We start from the raw sequence: 21,820 nt of genomic DNA, 5'->3' as shown, positions 1-21,820 counted from the left end.
CAATTTTCTCCTTGAAAAATACCAGTTTTGTTCAATGGGCCTGCCATACTTTATTAATTCAATGTTTCAAGATTATTAATTCTCCCAAATAAGTACTTATTGTCAAGGTTCCAAAAAATAAGACTTTCAAATTTACAATGCAGATATAAAAAATTATTCCATAGCTAGGAAGGAGGGAAGGAAGGAGAGGAGAGGAGAGGAGAGGAGAGGAGAGGAGAGGAGAGGAGAGGAGAGGAGAAGGGAGGGGAGGAGAGGAGAAGGGAGGGGAGGGGAGGGGAGGAGAGGAGGAGGGAGGGAGGGACAGGGGGAGAGAGGAAGGGAAAAAAGAAGGAAAGAGATAAGCAGAGTTCTATCCTGCAGAAAAAGTCAGCAGCCTGTTTTATTTTTGTAAAGGAGGTTGCATTCCAAAGAGAGAGCTGGCTTCCTTACATTATCATTGGTGTGTTACAAATTGTTATTGGCCACTGACCTGGGGCCATCTGCTATGCAAGATTAAACTATTCTGTGCTAACCTGTGTGAAAATCTGGACTTCTTGCCTCTGGTAAGATGGCCCTGATGCAGATTTAAGAAATTCATTATGCTACTGATCTCTTGAGATTATGAAAATATCTAAGCAATAGGATTTTTTTCTATTTTCCTCAACACTTGTAAAGCAACACGTGTTACAAGGTGCTTAGGGATACTGTTGCACCTTTTTAAGTGTGTCAATTTCAGGACACATCACTATATTGATGTCCATCTTTTGGCTTGATATTTTTAATTTTATTAAACTGTCTAAGGAAATTAAAATAATCATTGAATCTGTAAAGTTTGTAAAGCATCTTGAATTCTGATATTCTTTTTTTCTCAATAAGAATGGTCTCCACTGAAATCCCTGCTTCTATAAATTAATAAGACTGTTCTGGGCTAGATAAGTTAGAGCTCTAAAGAAGGCCACATAAATCACTATGGCATGTGATTTTGTACTATTTTTTTCTTTTACATATTAGAAGTTACTTTTTCTTTTGTTTTGACTTTAACCCTTTTTAAAGTAGTGATTGTTTTTTATGGAAAATAGATGGAATTCTCTAAGTTATATTACACATGGTGAATGGAAGCTATAATTTATGACTAAGAAATATCTCTCTGTTCAAGAAGTAGAGAAATTTGAGCAGGACATTTAAGGTTCCCAGGATTTCTTCATTTGTGGCTGTGAATTTTTCCTGCCTCTCTTGAAAGAGATATACTAGAAGACTCTAAAAAGTGATCATGTATATTGAGCACATCTAGACATCTCCTGTTTGCATTTGAAACTTCTTTGACGGTGAGCTCCCTATGTCTTAAGACTTTCTTTTCCTTTCCTTTTCCTTTCTATCTGGAAAAAGTCCAGCCATTGTTAATATAATAAAAACAGTTTGTGCAACATCAATGTAACCAGGCAGCCAAGGAGAGTGGATAGGAATGTACATGTGTGAACAATGATGACTTCACTGTACTAGTCAGTGGTTGATGCCCTTGAGTGAGTACCAGGTGGCTGTTGCATTCAAAATAACTGAGCATGATCCAAATTTTATGTTAAGTTTAACATTCCTCCACTGAAACTATATGGATGATTCAGAAGGCAGAAGCTATGGGCAACTCGTGATTGACAGCTTCATTACAACAATATGACCACTCATGCATCACATCTTGTGCAGAGTTTCTGGGGAAACATCAAATAACCCAGGCGACTCAGCCCCCCTACAGTTCAGATTTGGTGTCCTGTGATTTCTGGCTTTTTCTAAAACTATAATAACCTTTAAAAAGCAAGAGATTTCAGACTGTCAATGAGATTTAGGAAAATATGACAAGGCAGCTGATGGCATTTGGGAGAACTGTGTCAGATGCCAAGGTGCGTACTTTGAAGGGGACTGAGGTGTCGTTGTTCATATACAATGTTTCTTGTATTTTGTATCTTCAATAAATGTCTCTGATTTTTATATAATATAGCTGGATACCTTCTAAACAGCTATATTTATTTATATTTATATATTTAACTATATGAGTATAAATATACTCATATATTTAACTATTAAACAACATAAAACACGCCTTAATACAGTCTTGTCCCATCCCCTCCACTGCTCCAAGGTTGACTAGATAGAGATAACAAAATAGATATTAATAGTTTTTCTACATGAAATTTACAACATTCTTTCTGCCTTTTTGCTGGATAAATCTTTCCCAGGATAAACTTTTCACATTGCTCTTTATGAGACTTAACCCTTCTACTTTATTACTCTGTATATAGTCTAGTTTGTCAAATCTTTAATTATATATGAGTCCCCCAAATGAATACATTATTCTAAATGTGAACTCATCTACTTAGGATATTGGATATTAGGTTTCAGTTTCAATAGCATAAATGCATTTATTATGGTGACACTGGGATTATTATGTTGAGCATTAGTCAAACTAACACCCATATAATTTTTCCAAATGTTCTATTAAGACGTGTCTTGGACATTCTGAACCCTGCCATTTATATTTTGTATCTACCAACAAGGCTTAAATTCTCCCTAATAAATTCTCCCTTCTTATTCTTGGACTAAAATATCAACCTATTATGAACTTCTAAGTGTTTATCTAAATCATCTAAAGTGTTCAAGACCCAGCCCTCCCTTCCTAGATATACACCATACACACATATATGCATACATATACCCAGAAGGCTTGCTAGAACTTGACAGAGTATCATTATTCATAATATACTCAAACTTAAAATTAAAAACCCAAAGCTCAGTAATGGTAGATGTATAAATATGTTCTGGTATACTCATAAGAAGAAATATATCCAACAATGAAACTGAGCTCTAACTCATACAACAATTATTGATAATTCCATTCCCATAAAGTTCACAATCAGACTGAACAAAACTACAATGTTAGGGATGTATATATGATAAACCTATACAGAAAAGCATAAGAAACAAATACCATAAAAGTATGAATAGTGGGTAGTGGAGTTGCTTATAATAGTTTTTTCTCGATACACATGCTTACTTTACTATAGTTTAAGTGTGCACTTACATGCTTTCTTCTCTGTGTTATAGTTCCCAATTTTTTAAGATTAAAATTAAATTTAAAGAATTCATTAGAATCATTGTCCTTTTATAATCCATAAGCATTCTAAGTCAAAGGTAGTGACAGAAGGGATATTTTTGGTGCTATTTGATTGTGATGTTTATAAATAAGCTAGTTTCTGTCATGACAGCACCATGGCAACAGTAGGACAGTGTGAAAGACAGACAGACAGACAGAGATTGATTCTCAGTAATGGAAGAAAAGTCCTGAACCACACTCAGTTGGATCACATTTTAACACTGAAAAATCATCAGAGCAAGTAAAATACCATTTGTTGATTAACCTAAGCCATGATACAATCATGGTCCACTTATGAAATCTGATTTGGGTCTATTTCACCCAAATCATGTGGTTATTATGCAATGGGGAAAACAGTGAAATAGATGGTGATTTATACATACTTATATACAAACACACATATATATATAATTATACACAACCTTATATTCAGACACTGTTATGCAGGGATAAAATGTAAAGAGTATATTTCCATACAATAGTGAGAATGTGAATATTTTTCTTTTAGTTTATATGTACTTTGCAATGTTTTTATAACAATAACATACCTTGTTTCTAGTTTCTGAATGAGTGTGACTTCTACTCATGAACCACTTTTGTATATGTATCCTACTGGTCTTGATTTTTAAGTCTCCTGTTATTTAATAATATGATCTTGATCAATTGCTAAGATCAATTCTGCTGCCTTTTCTAAGTGGATATAACTCAGACACCCAGCCTCCCTGAGTAGTTACCACCATTTCTAGATGTATGGAGAGAACCATAAGGAGGTTAACAAATTGCAATAATTCTAGAACTTAGATTCAGAACATGGAGACTCTATTACAGTATTATTTTATTTGAAATAAAATAATTTACTGTCTTTTAATAAATGCTAAGTTTTTCAGTATTTTTTTATAAATATATCTTTATATAATTATCAGATTTTTCCGCCTGTTCTTTCAACTATGTCTCATAAAAGATTGTCTTTGTCTAAAGTGGACACTAGTTATTAAATATTTTGCTCTAAAGTCAACATGGCTCAGCTCAACCTGTCTCACCTTAACCAGCTGTCCTGTCCACAGATATCGGTCACAACTGATCAGGGCCATGATGCTTTCTTTCAAATCCAAGACAGTCTGCATATGCCTTGTTAAATCAAACTAAACTCCAATATTTAGTGACATAAAAAAGATGGTGAAATAAGGAGCCCCAGCCTTTGTTCTCCCAGTGACACTAACTTTACAAAAATATATGGGCCCAAAACCATATGGGTTGGCCTTATGTAAATGCCCAAAACCAGTTTACGTAGTTGTAGTAGCACAGTGGAGCAAAAAGCTGAGGATAGCTGCATTTACGTAAGAAAAACCTTTGTGTTCTACCCATGACCGCTTTGCCCCCTAGTTGACCTAGCTCAGTATGATTGGAAGAAAACTCCCAACTAATGCCTTCTCCCTCAAAAGGAAAACAAGAAACATGCATGCAGTGTTCCAGCTTTTGGTGGCTATGCCAGGGACTGGTTTCTGTCTATCGTGACTTGGAATGCTAATAGAAACAGCATAGTCTGGATGTCTCAGGTCCACTGGACAAAAAAGTTGGCAACTTCCTGCAGTACCAGAGACCATGCAGCACCACAAATAGACACTAGAGAGAGCAAGAGATTACGAGCTCCTAAAAAAACAAAAAGGCAACCCTGTCTAATTGGAAAATTACACAATTAAACTCAGAGAAGGTGCATTCCCAGAAAGGTTTGAGAGGCTCCTAACTTCTCTAGCTAATCTGATTAGTGAAGGTTTCCCCCTCTTCAAAACTGGCCCATAAAGACTGGGAAGAGTGGCTGTTTTATTAAACACCCAAGTCTCTACAAAAAAATAAAATAAATAGCAAGGCATATAGAGAAACAGAGAAACACGATACAATAAAAATAACAAAATAAATCTTCAGAAACTGATCTTAAAGAAATGGAGATCTATGAAATATCTAACAAAGGATTCAAATAAAGCACATTAAAGAGGCTCAATGAGCTTAAGAGATCAATAGAAGACAACTAAACAAAGTTAGCAGAATTGTGAATGAACAAAATGAAAAAAATCAACATAAAGATAGAAACTAAAAAACAACTAAACACAAATTCTGGAGCTGAATAATACAATATCTGAATTGAAAAACTCACTAGAGAAATTCAACATCAAACCTAATCAACAGAAGAAAGAATCAGCAAATTCAAAGGTGGATCATTTGAAATTATTGAGTTCAAGGAAAAGAAAGGAAAAGAAAAATTGAAAAGTGAAGAAAGTTTAAGAAATATATGGAATACTATTGAAAATATATACTCATTGTGGGAGTCCCAAGAGGAAGAGAAACAAAAAGAAGAGACAAAGAGCTTATTTGAAGAAATAATGGTTAAAAAATTTCCCATATGTAAGGAAGAAAATGGACATCCAAATTCAAGAAGCTCCATGGATTCCAATTAGGGTGACTCCAAATTGCCAAAAGTCAAAAGCAAAGTGATTTGTTATGTAAAAGGGTACTCTCATGATATTACCAGCAGATTTCTCAGCAAAAATTTTATAGGCCTAAAGGGAGCAGGATGATATATTCAAAGTATTAAAAGAAAAACGCTGCCAAACAAGAATTATTATAGCCAACAAAACCGTTCTCCAAATATGAAGATGAAAAAGACTTTCTCATACAAACAAAGACTGAGGGAGTTCATTACCACTAGAACTTCCTTATGCTAAAATTAGTCCTTCAAATTGAAATCTAAAATGCTGACAGAAAAAAAGAAGGCATATGAAAATATAAAGCTCTTTGGTAAAGGTAACTATATACTTACACAGAATCCTATAATACTTTAATGGTGGTATATAAATCATTTTTAATTCTAGTACAGAATTCAAAAGATGAAAACATAAAATAACTATGAAATAATGTTAATGAATACACAGTATAAGTGTAATTTGTAACATCAAAAACATAAAGTAGGAATGGGAAAAATGTAAAGTAGTAGAGTACAATCATATTTTGTATATAATTGAAGTTATTATCAGCTCAAAATAGATTGTTATAACTATTAGATGTTTTATAATCCCCATGGAAACCACAAAGAAAATCATACAGAAGATATGGAAAAGAAAATAAGAAAGAAATCTAAATATGGCACTACAAAACACTAATAAAACAAAAAATGAGACAGCAGCAAAGAAAAAAGACAAAACAATTACACAGATACAGAAATAACAAATTGTCAAGAGTAAGTCATTCCCTACCAGTAATTACTTTATATGTAAATAAATAAAACTCTCCAATTAAAATAAAGTGGTTAAATGATTAAAAATAAAAACATGATATAATTATATGTTGTCTATGAGACACTCACTTTAGATGTAAAGACACACATTGGTTAAAAGTGAAAAGATGGAAAAAGATATTCCATCCAAACAGCAACTAAAAGAGAGCAAGAGAGTTCATATGTATATTGGATAAAATAGATTTTAAGGCAAACATTGTCAAAATAGATAAAGAAGGAGATTACATAATAATAAAAGGATAAATTCACCTGCAATATGTAACAATTATACATTTATATGCACCAAACATATGAGCACCCAAATATATGAAGCAAACATTGATAGAATTCAGGGGAGAAACAGAACACAAAAGTAGCAGATTTCAGTATTTCCTGTGATAGTTAATTTTATGTATCAACTTGAGTGGACCATGGGATTCCCAGGCTAAACATTGCTTCTGGGTGTGAAGGTATTTCTGGATAAGATTATATTTGAATCATGTACTCAGTTAAACAGATTACCCTCCCTAATGTGGTAGGTCATTATCCAATCCATTAAAGTCCTTAATAGAACAAAAGGCAAAAAGAGGACAAATTTGTCCCTCTATTTCTTGTCTCACTGTTTAGCTGGGACACCTCATCTCATCTTCTCCAGCCCGTGAACTGGGATTTACGTTATCAGCTCCCCTGGTCTTCACGCTTTCAAACTCAGACAGAATTACATCACCTGGCTTTCCTGAGACTTCTCAGCCTCCATAAACATGTGAGCTAATTCCTGATTTCAAAAATCTCCTTTTCTACCCTATTGGCTCTGTTTCTTTCAATAACTGTAACTAATATACTCCACTGTCAATAACGAATAGAATAACCAGACAAAAGATCAATGATAAATCAGAGGACACAAAAAACACTATAGACAAATTAATCACAGATATATACAGAACATTTCATGAAACAATAGCAGAATACACATTTTTCTCAAGTGTACATGGAATATTCTCCAGTATAGATAATATATTAGGAGATGTTAAACCAGAAAACAAGTGTTATACATGCTTAAGAAAATTGTAATTGTACCAAGTATTTTTTCTGAGCACAAATAAATTAAACTAGAAACCAATTGCAGAAGAATAACTAGAATATTCACAAGTATGTGGAAATTTAAAAAAAAACACATTCCTGAATAACCAATAGGTCAAAGAAGACATCATAAAGAAAATTAGAAAATTAACATGTACAAATGAAATTGAACACACAACATAACAAAATGTATGGATACAGTAAAATAATACTCAGAGGGAAGTTTGCAGCAGTAAACACCTACCTTCAAAAAGGAAGATTTAAAATCAACAACCTAACTTTACACGTTAAGGAACTAAAAAAAATAAGCCAAAAATTAGCAGAAGGAAAGAAATTATAAAGATTAGAGCAAAAATACTGAGTAAATGAAATAGAGATTATAAAAAATAAAAAGAATCAAGAAAACCAAGAGTTGGTTTGAAAAGGTTCACAAAACTGTCAAGTCTTTAGCTCGACTAAGAGGAAAAAAAGAGTCAAATAAATCAGAAATTAAACAGGAGTTATTACAATGATGCCATTGAACTAAAAAAAAAAAAAGATTATAAGAGACAACATAAACAATTATATGCTAACAAAGTGGAATACCTAGAAGAAATGGATAAATTCCTAAACTATACAACATGATTATGCTAAATCATGGAAAAAAATAAAAACTCTTGAAATATCCATGTTGGAACTTCCCATCAAGATGGAGGTGTATATAGACACACTTTGCCTTGTGGGGCAACCATAGAAAGAATTACAACCAGATATCAAAACTGTCAGAAAATCGAGCTGTATGGAAGTCCGACAACCAAGAATTTAAAGAAGACATTCATTCAGACAGGTACAAGGGGCGGAGTCACAGGAACAGGCATAGAGGTAGTGGGGCTTGGAAAGGCAGCAGCAGAATGGACAGGAGGGATACCTTGAACTGAGCAATCCAAGCCCTAGGCCAAACTGCACAGATCAAGAATCCAGCACTAGGAAGATAGATCCCCATTACTTCTGGTTGTAAAAACCAGTGGGAATTGGTGCAGCACAAGAGACTGCTAGATTTTTGTCACTTAAAAGGCCTGCACAGTCTTAGAATGTACACAAACCCACTCACTCTGGAATTCACAACTGGGGCAGTAGCTGGAAGGGTGCCCGTCACACACGAGAAGTGAGTGAAGTGACTAGAAACAGGGAGAGTGCTGGGCAAACTACCAGAAGTCGGGCAGTGGCATTGTTCCCTGTTGGAGCCCTCCCCACACAGCCACAAAGCAATGAAGTAGGTGCCCTGCCCTGACAATTACTTAAGGCTCTGCCCACACAATTTACAGGTGTCTTTTCTACATAGGCCATGCTACTAAGACTGAGAAATAAAAACGGCTCTTTGAAAACATAGAAACAAATACAGGGAGGCTACTAAATTGAGAAAACAAAGAAAAATGGCCCAAATAAAAGAACAGAACAAAACCCTAGAAAAAGAACTCAGCAAAATGGAGATACCCCACCTAACAGATGCAAAGGTCAAAACACTGATTATCAGGATGCTCAGAGAACTCCTTCGGTATGCAAAAATAAATAAATAAATAAGTAAAAATAAAAAAATAAAGGAAGAAATGAAGGTCACAGTAAGTGAAATAAAGAATAATCCACAGCAGTCCTGGCTTGTGTGGCTCAGTGGATTGAGTGCCAGCTTGTGAACCAAAGGGTCCCTACTCTGATTCCCAGTCAGGGCACATGCCTTGGTTGCAGGCCAGGTCCCCAGTAGGGGGCGCATGAGAAGCAACCATACATTGATGTTTCTCTCCCCCTCTTTCTCCCTCCCTTCCCCTCTCTAAAAATAAATAAATAAAATCTTAAAAAAAAATAATCCACAGGAAACCAACAGAGAAAGGAAGGAAACTGAGATTCAAACCAACAGTTTGGAACATAAGGAAGAGTTAAACATCCAACCAGAACAAAAAGAAGAAACAAGAATTCAAAAAACCAAGGATAGGCTGAGGAACCTCTGGGACATCTCCAAACATGCCAACATCTAAATCATAAATGGCAGATGGAAAAGAGGAAGAGCAAGAAATTGAAAACTTACTTGAAAAAAAATAATGAAAGAAAACTTCCCTAATTTGGTGAAGGAAATAGACATACATGTCCACGAAGCACAGAGAGTGTTAAACAAGTTGGACCAAAAGAGGACCAAGGACTACACCAAGACACATGATAATTAAAATGCCAAAGTTTGAAGATAAAGAAACTGAAAAGCAGCAAGAGAAAAGCATAGAGTTATCTACAAAGGAGTCCCCATAAGACCATCAGTGGATTTCTCAAAAGAAACTTTGCAGGCAAGAAGGGGCTGGAAAGAAGTATTCAAAATGATGAAAAGCAAGGAACTACAACCTAGATTACTCTATAAAGTGCTTCCCAGATAATGTAAAGCTAAAGGAGTTCATCATCACCAAGCCATTATTATATGAGATGTTAAAGGGACTTATTTAAGAAAAAGAAGATCAAAACCATGAACACTAAAAAGGCAACAAAGTCACAAGAATCAACAACTGAATCTTAAAAAACAAAACAAAACAAAAAAAAACCATTATTAAGCAAACCACCAGAACAGGAACAGAATTGTAGATATGGTGATTATTTGGAAGGTTATCAGCTGGGAGGGAGAAAGGGGAAAGTGGGGAAATGGTGCAGGGATTAAGAAGCATAATTAGTAGGAACAAAATAGACAGAGAGAAATTAAGAATAGCATAGGAAATGGAAAAGCCAAAGAACTTACATACACACATGACTCATGGACATGAACTAAGGGGGAAAGGGATTGCTGGAGGGAAGGAGGGTGCTAGGCAGAGGGGGATAAAGGGGGAAAAATTGGGACAACTGTAATAGCAGAATCAATAAAATATACCTAAAAATAATAAATAAAAATAAAAACTCATCAGATTTATACCTAGTAAGAAGATTGAATTAGCAATCAAAAAATTCCAACAAAAAAATGCCCAGGACCAGATGGCTTCAACTGTTGAATTTTATCAAACATTTTAAGAAGAACTAATGCTAATCCTTTCCAAATTCTCCCAAAGAGCTAAAGAAGAGGGAACACTTCCAATCTCATTTTATACCATTATTACTCTGATATCAAGCCAAAATACTACAAGAAAACTTGTGGTGACACATATTGATTATTCAAAAATCCTTAACAAAATACTAACAAACTTAATTCAACAGCACATTAAAAGCATTATACGCCATGATCAAGTGGGATTTACACCTGGGATGAAAGGATATTTCAATATGTGAAAATCAATTAATTTATACACCACACTAACAGAACAAAAACTAACACATGACTATGTCAATTGACACAGAAAAAGCATACGACAAAATTTAACACCCTTTTGTGATAAAAAACATTTGAGAAACTAGAAATAAAAGAAAATTACCTTAACATAATAAAGGCCATATTGAAGGCCACAGCTAACATCATGCTCAATGGTGAGAAACAGAAAACTTTTCCTCTAAGATCAGGAATAAATCAAGGATGTCCATTCTTACTATGTCTATCAACATAGTTCTGAAAGTCCTAGCCAGAGCAACTAAGCAAGAAAAAAAAAATCAAAGTCATCCAAATTGGAAAGGAAGAAGAAAAATAATCTCTTTTATATGTAGAAAACCCAAAATATCCCACAAAGACCTGTTAGAATAATTGTGTTTAGTATACACTATGAATGATAATCTTAAAATGAAATTAGGAAAATAATCTGATTTATAATAGCATCAAAAAGAATAAAGTACTTAGGAACAAACATAACTAAGGAAGCAAAATACCTGTATACTAACAACTACAAAATATTGATGACAGAAATTAAAGAAGACTCAAATAAATGGAAATGTCCTGTGTTGATGGATTGAGACAATTTTATTAAATACCCATATTACCCAAAGCAATCTACAAATTCAATGCAATCTCTATTAAAATCAAAATGGCCTTTTTTTTTTTTTTCAAAAAATAGAGACTAACCTGAATTCACTTAAAGGAACTAAATTTTTGTTTTAATTTCCTCACCTATGTTAAGCTTTAATCCAAGATTCTGCTTTGTTTTTTCCTTTTTTAAACTCATTCTCTTTGATGAAGAGGGTGGGGTCCAAAATCATTATCAATACATCCACGTTCATATCATCCTTACTTTTAATACATCACTCTAAGGAGTTGACCACTGCCTTGCTCTTCTTACTATAAACATAACAAAAATAATCCAGTTGGTTGTTTTTAGCAGTTTTTCATACCTGCACTCATGATAAGATTTAGTTATGACATTCTTCTTATGGGTTTGCATTATTCTCTTTTTACTTAGCTTGGACACTTGGCCAAATCTCCACCTTTTATGCATGTCCTGACTAAATGTCACCTCACAGGTGACCCTGGGGAGTGACATGACATTTCTGTGTGACCTCCTCTTAATAATATGTGCCTGCAAAGTCATTATTTTGCTTTTAAAGTCTCCCATTCCATTTATGTCATATCTGATTTTACAATTTCTGTCCATTGGGATATAATTATACTTCTTCCTACCATTTCAAAATCTCTCATATGAGCTACTCAGTCATGGTAACCACAGCTCGCGTTTACAGAGCTTCAGCTCAGTGATAAGCACATAGAGACATTTGCATCTCATTTAATCCCACATTAAGCCTACAAGGCAGGCGCTGTGCTCACCCCATTTCACAGATGAATCCTACGAAGGTTTTTTCATGTGTTCATGGTCCCAGAGAAGTAAGCAGAACTGGAATACCAACCAATGCTTGTCCATCTCAAGCTCATCCTCTCATTGACCACTTATGCTACATTGCAATTTCCCACACCAATGCTACTTTTATCCATCTACATTAGGAAAATTCGGTTTATTTTCTTTTCTTTTTTTTAATTCTTATGTATCTGTAGCTTTAGCAAACTCCTTCATGAGAAATAATGTGTCTTAATGTTACTCCAAAAAACTATTGTTTCTTTACACTGAAAATGCAAATAGCAAGCTAAAACCTACATGTGCATATTTTCTCAGCATTCTGTTCTATTAAACTTCCTTATTTCCTGTGCCAAAGTTCTTTTGTCTTGCTCCCGCATTTAGTTTTAAATCACTGAAATAAATGTAAAGTTAATGACTTGCTGTTCCAAATCATAAAGATAAAAGGCATATTAATAGACTTTTTGAAAGAAGATTTAGGAGTTCATGAAGCAATTTCTACCCAGGGACTACCAACCACATATTATTGAACTGCTTATAACCAAGAATCTAAATTAGAAAGAAAATGAGTAAGCCTGAATAAGACTTTATCATTCTTAAAGGAATTATTTAATATTTTAAATGTGTTCATTAAAGGCATACAGTTCCACATGCTAGAGGCTTTAACCTCCCAAGTTTATTTTTTGAAATACCAACTAATTCCAGTAATAAAAATGAAAAAGAATGCATTCAATGTTTACTCATAAAAAAATAACATAGTCAAATGCCTATTTTTATATAAATTCAGTTCAGCTTGTGAGAAATTGGACATCAAACTTACTCTTATCCATATCTTTAATCACATTTTTAACCGAAAGAGTCCATAGTGATTTTATAAAGATTTACCTGATTTTACTTACATTACTTAATACTAATACTAATAATGCCCATTATGGTAATTATTTGTGGATAAATGAGAAGCATCAAAGCTTAAATAAATATAAAATATCAACCATTTGAATGAAGTATGGGTTCTACCTTCGTTTTTTCTTCTTAAAATTTAGTAAATCTACAACTTAGTTTATGTTCAGTTTATGTGCCAAAGTCGGTTTCCACATAAATTGCACTGAACTTTCCATATAAATTGCACTGAAGGTGAAGTTCAATAACAGTTCCCATTATTTCTCAGCATCAGGCTCAGCAAATACTTTCTGCAAAGGGCAAAATAGTAAACATGTTAAGCAACCAGGACCATGGGGTCTAGGTAGGTCACACATTCTCTGCTTTGTTTTTGTTTTTTAGTATCCTTTTAAAATGTAAACATTGTGGCCCTGATTGGCATGACTCAGTGGGTTCAGCATCACCCTGCAATGGAAAGGTTGCTGGTTCAATTACCAGTCAGGGCACATGCCTGGGTTGTTTCCCAGGTCCCCGGCTAGATGCGTGCAAGAGGCAACCGATGGCTGTCTCTCTCACATAAATGTTTCTCTCCCTTTCTTTCTCCCTTCCTTCTTCTCTCTCTAAAAATAAATAAATGAAATCTTTTTTAAAAATGTAAAAATGTAAACCACATGTTCAGCTTACAGGCAGTACACAGTCTACAGGTTTTATTTGGCCCTTGGGTTATGATTTGCTGCCCCAGGCTATAATGTTTTTCTATATGTCACTTGTTAAAGAAACACATTTTTTCTATTAAAAGGAGAATCTGGCATTTTGCTTAGTGATAAGAGAGGGCACATTATTAATAATCAGACCTGTATGCAAATCCTGATCTATCCTAAGCTAGTAGTGTAACACTGAATAAATTATTCAGTCCCTCTGGGTTTTCTTTTCTTTATCTGTAAATTGAGCAGAGGATTTTCACGGGAGGGAAAAGCAGATAGTCAGAGGAATCAACAGAGTAGAATCTGAGATGATGGGAGAGAGAAAAGATTTAATTAAAAAATGTGGACCTAGAGAAGAAAGATTCATTTGATGCTGTGGATGCTGAGAACAAGAAGGGCTCCTGGTAGCTCACTGGGCTCAAATTTAAAAACAGCAACTGCACTTTGGGGAGAAGCCTTCAGTGAACTCCCTTCATGCACTGTGTTCCTGCCATCTGAGCCGACCCTTATGAAAGAATTCCTGGAATTGTATTTCAACCAAAAGGACTGAAGTCCATTGAAGCTGCACAGCTATATCCCCATTAGCATCGTCACGGACCAATCAGAGTGACTCCATTCTGACCAATCAGACAGGACAGTACCTTTTGGAGCAATCAAGCTTGGAGGATTTGGAGTCCTCATTTGCATGACGAGGGACCAATCAGAGACCAAGAGTGGGGATATCTCCCTATATAAGTCAGCTCCCTCTGGCTCAGGGAGCACATTTTCCTTTTCCACCAAAGACTGTAGACTGGGTTTCCCCAGCTGCAGATGAAACACCAGAGACGAAACCCCAAAGACCTCTTGGTGGACCAGAGTGGAGAAGAGGAGATAAAAAAGAGAAGGGCAAAGCACAGCAGACTCATGCAGAGCAGAGCTGTCTAGCCAGAGAGGTTCCTCCTCGCCTCAGGGCCACCTCATAGGCTTGCTGTTCCACAGCTCTGCTGCTTCATAATTGAGCTGTAACATGGTTGAGCTCCTCCACAGGTAGTGTTCTCACAGCCAGGCTGTATCACAGTTGAGAAGTTTACACTGAGTAAAGTTTCCTTCTTCACTGCACCCCAACTTGGGAATTCCTAACAGTGTTAAACTGGCACCAACCATCAGTTGAAAATGTGAACCCTGAGAAAGAATTTATTTGCTGAGATGGATTCCTCATGGTCAAACGAGGGCCCAAATTTATGAATGATAAGAGTCTAGTGGCCACTTGCTGACAGGAGCGCCTTGTGTACTCTGTGTACCCGGAAGAACCTCAGACTAAATTCTGGACTTCCTTCACTGTACCTCAGTTGTTTCCACAGTCTGAGTAAACCACTGTAGGGAAGCCCATGTTTTGCCTTTCTACCAATGGACTTGGACCTGCCCTGTCTAATCAGAACTGTATGAATTGCATCCTTGTTTGCATCTATACTGACAAATCAGAACTGCATAATTCAGCAACTTCATTCACATAAAATTGGGAACTTGGGCAGGAACTTTCTCTGTAAAAAATAGTCTCCCCCTTGTCTCAATGGAATTCAACTTGAGTTGCTACCTGATTCTGTGTCTCCGAGACAGCATCTCCTTTTGCTCAAGTCAGTGCTTTTTATTCTTTATCACACTCTAAAACTACTTTTGGTATACAAAAGTGAGATGAAGATTCCATGTGGTCACAGCGTAAGGATATATGGAGTAAGGCTCTCCAAAGAACATTTTTCAGGCCTCTAAGGCAGCTTGCCTTTTGACTGTGAAATGCTTATATCCATTCATATAACATCTAACCAGTCTAGACATTTACTTACACAGAGATGAACAAGGAAGTAGTAATTACAGCACAGGAGGAAGTCAGATACTCAAACACAGCAGAGAACACTAAGAATTAAGCACACGAAGTTTGTGCAGTAAGGAGAGACCCGAAGAGGGACATTTAGGGGGCATGGGTGTTTGGGGAGAAATGATCTGCATTTGGCTCCAGCTGAGCAAAGTAAGAAGAAGCACGTTCCCACCCCATAGAAGCATGAATACAGGCTCCAGTTTAAGAAATGCTATGTTCCACTGGAGAACTCCAAGCAACTCAGTGCTGTCCAAGGCAGAAGATGTAGGTCAGAATAACTGAGAGGAAGCTGGAGGGTGGGGTCAAGAAGGACAATGTAGGACACACAGAGAAGCATGCACTGCAACAGGAAATCATTTAAGTTTTGGCCACAAGAGGTCTCAGGGCCATATTTGCATTTAAGATAAATCACTCTGACAACTATAAGACTGCATGTGAGGGGAAGACTAGAGCAGGAAGATGAATTAGAATCTGATCCCTTATCCCTGGCAGGGGGTGATGAAGAGATGACCAAGGGCAGTCATAAAAGGTCAGAATAGAGAGGACTAATCTCAGCAATATTTATAAGATAAATGTAAAGACCTGATGGAAAAGTCGGGGAGGGAAAAGGAAGAGCAAATAAAGGAAAAGACTGTGGATGGTTCTCCCACTACTGGGGCATGGAAAAAAAAACCCCACAGGAATAACAGAGGCAGGCCTGGAGACAGGAAGAGATTATGGATTCCAATTTGGATATATGAAATCAGACTTGGTATGAAACACACAGGTAACGTGTCCTGCAGCCAGATATGGGACTAAAACCAAAAGAAGTGAGGACTGGAGGTGCAAGTCTGGAGCTGAGCTGCAGGCAAGCAGAGAACAAAGCAGAAACTGAGTGCAATATGGAAAGCAGGAGAAGCAGAGGCCAAAGGAGAGAGCACGGAAGAACCAATTTGAGGAGATGGACAAAAACAGCAAAGCCAGAGAAGGAGATATAAAGGAAGCAGGGGAAGCTAAGGGATGACATCGGCTGTCAAACACTGTTCAATGGAAGGACAGAAGAGTGAGAAAAGAGTTCAGCAGCATCCTCTAAAGAGAGCTGGATTATAAAGCCTGAGAAAAGAACTTGAATGGAGTAGAGTGCTTACTCCATTGCTTGAATGGAGTAGAGTTACATGGAGTAAGCACTCTACTCCCAGCTCCTTTCTTATCTTCAGAAATAAACGCAATACAGAAAATATAAAACCAGATTATTTAAAATAATTCCTTTAATACAATTACATACAAAGTATTGTAATCCTGCCTGAGATAATGAAATAAATCAGTTGATATAATTCTGCTACTTAAAGTTTATAATCTATCTAAAAATAACACTATTTTGTCTGTGTATACTTTTAGTTACAGTTAGATAACATGAATCTAAACTTCCTTAGAAGCAATAACCTGGTTTATTGTCAAGTCTCTCTAGTTATCATAATCGAACATGAGAATAACCAAGTAAGAAAATCTTTGCCGATTCCTAGATAAGGTAGAAAAGAGGCGATTCTCTCAAGGCGGAGAAGACTAAACATAAACTCTTGAATGATCATCACACTGTTGTTTTCAAATGTAGTAATTATGAAAATCACTTAGGACTAGTTAAGAGAGACTCCTGTGTCCCACTTTAGACTCTGATTCTGGAGGTCTGGGGTAGGCTGAGGAAATCCATTCTTCGGGGCACCTCTGCGAGATCGAGAGTTGGCAGCCCAGGGAGCACATGCCCTAGTCCTCACAGGCGCGCAATCTTCTTTTCAAAGTCAAGTTATTGTGAACTTGAATGATTACTCATTCTCAGAAAATATCATGACAGAACTGTTAATAAATTTTTATCATCTTATCATCTAAAAATTATTGGCACATTTACTTAAAAAAGAACCATGCATAAAAGAGGTCAGTTGAACATAAATGCTTGCTTTAAATTAACTCATCAGTCCAATGTATGCTAAAAGCACTGACTAAATCCTTACTGAGGGCCACATTCTGAGCAGGTGATTGGGATATGAAGGTGATAAAAGACTTGGGGTGATAAACATACAATGTGCTAATCACCCATGTTTAGGGAAGCGTCAGAAAACCATCTAATTTTGCCTGGGGGCTTCAAAACAAGGGAAAAGAAACATTTCAGTGACCTGAAATGGGGAATGTGGAATTAATGACCATGCCCACCTGCTTCCTTCCAGGGACAGTTGTGAATGTTAAGGGAGATCTTAGGTGGAAAAGCAACTAATTAAATGGTCAGGTGTGGTTACTATGAGCTTCTCAGTTTCTAAGGGTAAAGACACTTTACTTCCTATAACTGCTTCCTCACCTGAGTGCACTTCCAGCAAAATCATCTTTTTTTATGCCTGAATATTTTTTAAACCTACATGGGTAAATTGTGCATTTTTAATCTTTCCTGTTCTCTCGATAAACTCACTTTTTGCTCTCCAGAACTCCTACAGAAGAATGTATTATTCTTAGTATAGAGAAGAACAAAAGAAAGGAGTGGCCAGGAGAAGTGCTGGTGGGGGAAGAACCCCAAGGGAAAAGAATGAGGAGAGGTGAGAGAAGATCACTGATATAAAAACTTAGCATCCACAGAAGGATTCACCTGTGTGCCTTTCCCTGGGGGAAATAACCAAACCTCCTATCTTCTCACACATCAGACACTCCTGTTCACGGCAAAGAGCTATGAATTTGGGAGAAAAAAAAAAAAAAGCCAAAGTCCTCTGGGCCTCATTTTCATCACTTATAATACTGGGAACTGGAGCAGATCACTCCACAAGTTCCTTTTCACCCTGATGTTTTCTCATTCTATGAACATGTGCTGTCATTGGCCTTGATTTGCCCTGGCAATAAGGTCCCCAAAAGGCAGATATATGGAGCTGAACATATGAAGTGCTCAGCTAACCTCCCCCAGTCTCATGTTTAAAGAAGTATCATTTTCAAATATCTCAGTTCCAACGCAATGTCTTTTCTCACTTATGCAAATGTCTAAACACATTTAATGATCTGCAAGTTACAGATACAGAAAGATACACACAAATACTATGTACATTACATGTATTATGCTTTTACTCAACAGATTTTCTGATTTCTTAAGAAGTAGAAAATGTTTTTATTTTTATTTAATCTCCTTCAAGAAAATCCATATTCAGCAGTAGGCTCATATTTAGTGTGCATTCTCCTTTATCTGCAGGACTACTGGCTTACCCACAGATCACATTAACAGACACCCTGCCACAGTATCTATTGGAGCTGGTATCTTCAAGCATTCTCAGATCAAAGGGGAAAAATTCTTCAAAGTATTAATTGCACAAGTAAAATAAAATACTTCAGCTATTTTAGTGTATGCTGAACAAATCATTTCATTCCCCCAGTTCCTATAGGACAAAGGTAGACTCATGACTTCTAGATGAAATTTTATTAAATAACCTTATTTTTCCTTTAGTAAATAAACATCACATTTTGGATGATTTTATACCAACTAATACATCCCAAAGTCATATTAATACTGTAGTCTGAGCAATGCCACATATTCTGGTTTCCAAAAAGTCCATCAAATATAAGCCTCATATGTTCATGTGGTTGATCACATGTGAGAAGGAACCATGGCTGTTAAGTATGTCACATATGTTTGTATAATTTTAATAAACTAAACAACTTCACACAGGCAAATAAATACTTTTTGGACCCTTAACCCACAAGAACAAATTACCTTGAAAGCCTTTAAGAAACAGGTGAAAAATTTATTTTGGCAGCTATCCCATAAAGAAGAGCTTGCAGGTCCAGGTAGATAGCTGCCCCCTCTTCAGTCGTTTGGCTTTGATTTCAGGAGTTCACACATAACTTTAGGGTCTCCTGTTCTTCCTCTTGATTCTAAGTGAAAATCACTAAGAGATGTGTGGATAGACGGCAGGGGCTTCATAAATATCCCCCAGCCCACGGCAAACAGATGCAAGACATTTAACCTTCACCTGAGCCAAGATTCCAGACATTTCATGAGATCCTCAAAGAAAGCCACGACCCAAAGAGGATGAGAGCTTTCGGGGCTTCTGCACTTGGGAGGATAAAGACCGCCTTTCGAACCTGCTTTTTCTGCTCACTGACTGCTCTGGCCAGTTCACAGCCGCTAAGTTTTACCTGACCCTGTTTAGCAAAACACAGTCCCTCCTCCTCCAAAGGCTAAATAATTCGTCCAAGTGGCAAACGGTTAATACACAATTTAAATGTATTTGGCTCACTCTCCCAAAACAGAGATCTGAGGCACGAGTCGGTAACAGCAGCTTTTCAATAAATCATAGAAATGCTAAGAGAACTTGATGAAAATCATCTCCATTACCTTTCAGGGGCGTTAAGGAAACCAATTAAACCTATCATTTTCAGCGACCTAGTTGGTTTTACCCAGCAAGGGAAGATGGGGTGGGGGCCGGGGGGAGTAAGAGCCGTGAATGAAGAGCCGCGGGTGGGCACCAAGCCGCTGACTTGGCCCAACACGTAGTCGCCTGGCTCCAAGACAATGGAGCTGACATTGTCCGGCGGGGGTCGCGGTCAGGGGTCAGTAGATCTGTAGAAAGGCAACAGCCAGGGAGCCCTCCTCCACCCCTACATCTTTGTTCTCTGAAGTAGTCGCTCCTTTTCATGCCCGGAGAAAAAGGAAAAGAAGACGATGCCCCCCTGTCGCCCCCACAGTGGTCGTATAGGTGACCACCCCGCTTCTCTCATCTCCCTTAGCAACGTGGGGCTTCCACGTCCCTCCAAACTGCCAGTTTCCTCTCCTCAGCTGGGCTAGGTCCAGAGTTCAGACGGTTTCTGCTCTCAGCTCGCGTTCACACACCTCCCCGCGTCCCTTTCCGGGAAAGGGACCGCCAGCCTCCTCTCCACGCCCTACTCCACGCTGAGACTCGGGCTGGGCACCCAGCGACGCAGGTGCGAGCACCCCTCACCCTCCCGGAGTCGTCAGCGCCGCGGGGTAGGGGAGCATTGCGCCCCGCCGTTCACAGACCCGGAGGCGAGACTACTCCGCCAACTGCCCCGCGCTGGCGAAGGCTCACTGCGCCCCGCTTGGCCCCTACCTGCTGGAGAACGGTTCGCGGGAGCCGAGAGCAGCGGGCCGCGCGTTCGTGGGGATCCGTTCCGGGTGCGTCCGGTGAGCGATTGCTACTAAGCCGGTGCGCTGTGGGACAGGTCCTCTGCGCCTCGAACGGCGGATCGCTTGGAGCGGCGCGGCGAGCGCAGCCCGGTCCGCGGGGGGCTGATGATGACTGCCTCTCGCCACCCGGTGGGCTGTGCTGCTCGTCGGTCGGAGCGCGTCCTCCGCGGACACACTCGCCCCTCCCCGCGCGCCCCGCCGGCCACGGGGCTGAACTGCTCCAGCTCCCAGGGGCGCCTGTGGTCGCTCTGCGTCTCACTCTCCTTCCTTTACCAGGATCTTCCTTCGCTCCCGCCAGGGTGGCCCCTCCAGGTCCTCTGCCTCCCTCCTTCCCACGCTTTCACGCGTCGTCTGAAACCGCGCCTCTCTTTCCAATACCAGCTTCTTCGATCCTCCCTTTTCGGGTTCTCCGGGCTCTTACTTTGCTACGATTCAAAGAATGGGGCTCACTCTTCAAACTTTTTCGTCCCTACTTCTGAAAGAAGCGAGGGAGTAGGATGGGAAGAGGGTGGCCCAGACATGGATCCTCTGCCCAGCGGCCGGGGAACCGTGACCTGGACCGGCATCCCCCTTGGACACCCATCCCTAGAAGAACAAAGGCAATCGCAGAGACTATAGCAGATGAGTGACCCTTTTTAAAGATAGAAGCCATAACAGTCCTTCCCCCTCTGGTGTTTGAAAGCCTCTGAGATTGTTCTGAAATCTGCCCCAAAATATGAACTTCAGCTTGGGACAAGACGAATATGGGCAAAGACAAACTTCTCTAGCCTAGGGAACTGCTCTCTGTTGCAATTTCCATAACAAAAGAGTAGGCTTTCACCCTCAGGCCCTCCTACTGCCATGCACACAAATTTTGTTCTTGGTTGGCTCTATAAATGTGTTTTACTGCCCACTTTTGCCATGAGGGCTATATGCTCTATTAATTCTGGGGTTAATATGATACACATAATAGTATATAATAGTAGAAGGCCTTCTATATAAAACATACTCAGTAACTGTTCACATTAGTTTATAATCATATTAATTATTGAATATATCTGAATATATCATATGAT

The 21,820-nt window shown here is 38.1% G+C and overlaps 1 protein-coding gene across 1 annotated transcript in view; it reads right to left on the bottom strand.

Annotated features, from left to right (window-relative positions):
- The window catches only part of MYO16 (myosin XVI), a 590,664-nt gene extending 569,869 nt beyond the window's left edge, over nt 1-20,795 (bottom strand). Inside the window, exon 1 of the mRNA XM_054574388.1 lies at nt 20,689-20,795. The gene's annotated coding sequence lies outside the window, so the exon portion shown is untranslated. The remainder of the gene's footprint in view (nt 1-20,688) is intronic.
- Nucleotides 20,796-21,820: the final 1,025 nt, after the last annotated feature.

Source organism: Pteronotus mesoamericanus, unplaced genomic scaffold, assembly GCF_021234165.1.
Source record: "Pteronotus mesoamericanus isolate MK-2021 breed Mesoamerican mustached bat unplaced genomic scaffold, CSHL_Meso_final contig_26, whole genome shotgun sequence".
NCBI classification, from domain to species: Eukaryota; Metazoa; Chordata; class Mammalia; order Chiroptera; family Mormoopidae; genus Pteronotus; species Pteronotus mesoamericanus.
This window is presented reverse-complemented; position numbering and strand designations above follow the sequence as displayed.